Below are 4,480 nucleotides of genomic sequence, written 5' to 3'. Positions count from 1 at the left end.
AGCTAGAGTGAAGATGTGCCCTCGTCCCTAGATAGCGCAGCTCTTCAATTCAGCGGATAGTCCTCACCTGAGCCATAGAGCTAAAGTGAAGATGTGCCCTCGTCCCTAGATAGCGCAGCTCTTCAATTTAGCGGGTAGTCCTCACCTGAGCCATAGAGCTAGAGTGAAGATGTGCCCTCGTCCCTAGATAGCGCAGCTCTTCAATTCAGCGGATAGTCCTCACCTGAGCCATAGAGCTAAAGATGTGCCCTCGTCCCTAGACAGCGCAGCTCTTCAATTCAGCGGGTAGTCCTCACCTGAGCCATAGAGCTAGAGTGAAGATTTGCCCTCGTCCCTAGACAGCGCAGCTCTTCAATTCAGCGGGTAGTCCTCACCTGAGCCATAGAGCTAGAATGAAGATGTGCCCTCGTCCCTAGATAGCGCAGCTCTTCCATTCAGCGGGTAGTCCTCACCTGAACCATAGATCTAGAGTGAAGATGTGCCCTCGTCCTTAGATAGCGCAGCTCTTCCATTCAGCGGATAGTCCTCACCTGAACCATAGAGCTAAAGTGAAGATGTGCCCTCGTCCCTAGATAGCGCAGCTCTTCAATTCAGCGGGTAGTCCTCACCTGAGCCATAGAGCTAAAGATGTGCCCTCGTCCCTAGATAGCGCAGCTCTTCAATTCAGCGGGTAGTCCTCACCTGAGCCATAGAGCTAAAGATGTGCCCTCGTCCCTAGATAGCGCAGCTCTTCAATTTAGCGGGTAGTCCTCATCTGAGCCGTAGAGCTAGAGCTAAAGATGTGTCCTCATCCCCGGCTAGCGCAGCTCTTTTCAAGCAAACCCCCACAGAATTAAGTTACATGTACATTTTTAACAACTTACCATCCCAGTCTTAAATTTCTGGCAGTAACGGGGATCATACCCGTCTCTCCGAGAACGGTAGCTAATAGCACTAACCATTACACTACGAAGATAGATATCAATGTATGTGATTACTGTGCGAACACACAGCGCTGATTGCATTATGCTAATGCAAAGCTAGGTATTGTGGAAATCTTTTTGTAAACTCACTCTTCGTACTTCCCTTGTAAAACCTAGAAATATGGACTGTAACGAAAACTCATATCAAATGTGGTTTATGATTAGCGTTCTGGTCTTCATATAGCGACGTTACAGGTTCGATTTCCGATTGAGTCAGGGAACTTCTACCGCAAATTGCTGCCTCCAGCTTGCACCACATTTCCCTACACTAGACTAACACATAGTTTTCCTTGTCGCAACATGCGCCACTCACCCTCAACGGAATATTTGCCTTACAGGGGTTGCAGAAGGCTGTAATAGACATATTATTTGTGGGTGTGTGTTTTTTTTTTAACTGAAGCTGACAGGTTCGTTCCTGCCTCAGTCCGCTGGTATTTGAAGGTGCTCAGAAACGTCAGCAAGGTGTCGGTAGGTTTTCTGCCACGTAAAAAACTCCTGCACTTCGTGGGACGTAAAACCAATGGCATTATTAACAGTACTTTTTAATGTTTGGAGAATGAATTAATACATTGCATGGGGACATGGTGATAAAACACATCTCTACAAGGAGACGTACGTGACTGGTATACTGTATATTAGAAGTCTGTAGCGCCGGGCTGAGTGGCTCAGACGGTTGAGGCGCTGGCCTTCTGACCCCAATTTGGCAGGTTCGATCCTGGCTCAGTCCGGTGGTATTTGAAGGTGCTCAAATATGCCAGCTTCGTGTCGATAGATTTACTGGCACGTAAAATAACTACCAGAGGGACTAAATTCCTGCACCTCGGCGTCAACGAAAACAGAAAAAGTAGTTAGTGGGACGTAAAGCAAATAACATTATTATTATTATTATTATTATTATTATTATTATTATTATTATTATTATTATTAGAAGTATGTAGCAGTACTGCACAGCGAGAGATTGTTGGAGAGGATATTTATATCAGCCTTTCATATAATAGTAAGTGCTTGTATGATGAGACAAGTTTACTCCTTTTCTTTCACAGTTAACATTCAAGTAATGCTAACCACATATTAAATTCTGCATGGCTTTAAAACAAATTACTACTCTACAGCAAGCTCTCCATGTAATGTAATATAGCCTATTTACAGTCTGCGGAATAATTTATAAGTACTTGTACCAAGCTACGGTATACTTACCGAATAATAAAAATTACACTTGCGTATTCAACGATACCAAAACAGATTCCATCATCCATTGGAACATTATGCCTTGCCACGTGCTGGACTCAGGACGAGGGAAGTTGTAGTTATGGATTTACCGTAAAACCAGAGCTCCGACATACAGGTACTGGAATATCCCACACCGATTTCTAGGGTCTGAAAATTTGCAAATAAGACTCCACGATTTATTTTTTACTGCAGTTCACTCATATACCCTTTCTGAGAGACTTCCAGGGATCTTCTTTCTTGTCTTAATCCCAATTTATTGCACATCTTCGCGTCGCTGAAAACCTTTAATGTGTTAGTACGGCGTTAAAAACCACTAGGAAAAAAAAAAACCTTCTTTCGATACTGCAGCTTCTTACATTGCCGCTTGAGTGTTGCAAAGGAGCACTTCGGAGTCAAAGGGTGAGTGCAATTTAACCTATCATATCTGACGACGAAATGCCGGCTCTATTGTGTAAAGAGTAGAATCTTTGTATCTCTCGCAAAGCCCTAGGTCTGATCTCTGGATAATCTAAGTATTTCAATCGAACTTTCAGATGTGAATGGGATTTGCTCGGTTTCATGAGGTTAACACATGAGCTAAGGAGCAGAGTACACCGATCACGAAAGCCAAGCAATACGGCAATCGTCACGCTGGCCATGTAAAGCACCAATATAAGAATACCATCTGGCTGGATAGTAGTCGTCTTAATAGACTGAAAGACCTTAAATGGCTCTGTAGACCACCCTTATCCTTTTTCCCTCCATCCTTCCCTACGGTCGTACTTTTCAACGGAGTTGCCAATATTTTGTCGCACATCAAGTAAACTTTTCATTATTGCTTAACCGTTGCTCTTCTTTCGATATCGGGTCGCGTAGCTGTGAGCTTGAATTCAAGCGGCAGACCGTCCGGATTAAACTGTAAACCCAAACCAAATCCCATGGCACTACAGCGCTTGAAGGGCCTTGACCTACCGAGCGACCGCTGCTCGGCCTGCAGATTACGAGGTGTCGTGTGGTCAGCACGATGAACCCTCTCGGCCGTTATTCTTGGCTTTCTAGACCGGGGCCGCTATCTCACCGTCAGATAATTGCTCAATTTTAATCATGAACGCTGAGTGGACTTCGAACCAGCCCTCAGATCCAGGTAAAAATCCCTGATCTGGCCGGGAATCGAACTCGGGGCCTCCGGGTAAGAAGCAGGCAATCTAACCCTACAAAATGCATCAAAATAACGCCCCGGAAGTAATAGGATTAGTTTCGAGATGGTGCTCTTGGCGTCACTACATTACTACATGGCTACTAGATATTTAAGTATTTCGATGACTAAGAACGAAAGCGTTATAACTCAAAAGATGAATTTCTGTGTTTTTATCATCAGTGTATAGCTTATCTCGATCTCTACAACCACCGACGGTGTTACAACAAAAAATCTGATGTATTCACGCCAGGTTTTCAGCGTTCTGACACTAGTCGTTTTGCTTAATTAGAATGGGTTTTTGAGTTGTAACTCTTTTCCAGATCATAATAAATGATCGAAGAACTATGTACACACCTACACACGAAGTGTCATAAATATATGTGTCGTTTTTACAATTGGCATTACGTCACACCGACACATATAGGTCTTATGGCGACGATGGAATAGGAAAGGTCTAAAAGTGGGAAGGAAACGGTCGTGGCTTTAATTAAGGTACAGGCCCAGCATTTGCCTGGTGTGAAAATGGAAAACCACGGAAAACAATCTTCAGGGCTGCCTACAGTGGAGGTTCGAACCCTTTATCTCCCGAATGCAAGCTCACAGCTAGCGCGCCCCTAACGGCACTGCCGACACGCTCGGTAAAAATATGTATAAAAAGTGTAGTTTTGAGAGGCAATTATGTAAAAAGCTAAAATTTTAAACTCTTGTCCTGAAAAATCATGGATTTTGAATGTAACCCTTTCGGTTTCGGCCTTCAATTTAATCTCATTTCTGTTAAAACTCAGTAAAGCAGAGAAATGAAGTGTCTAGGGAAGTGACATAGACCAGTTGTTCGCGACATGGAGTCAGGAATAACCTTGCAATAGCCGAGATACTTGTGTCGAGATGCGATTAGTAATCTGTCATAACGCAATAGCTTTTATAATTAGTTCCGCTATGCGTGTGTCTTTTTTCCGTGTAAAAGCGCGTGCGAGGCGTAACCGCAATGGTCAAGCGAGAGTAGGAGAGTAGCTTGCGTGGGGGGAGCGCATATCCTGTCTCGCGTGCTGGACCTTTCCTCGAGTTGATTCAACAGCGTATTTAAAGGTGCGCGACTCGCGGTAGAGGCCAC

Source organism: Anabrus simplex, chromosome 1, assembly GCF_040414725.1.
Source record: "Anabrus simplex isolate iqAnaSimp1 chromosome 1, ASM4041472v1, whole genome shotgun sequence".
Classification (NCBI taxonomy): Eukaryota; Metazoa; Arthropoda; class Insecta; order Orthoptera; family Tettigoniidae; genus Anabrus; species Anabrus simplex.
Note: the sequence above shows the minus strand (reverse complement) of the source record.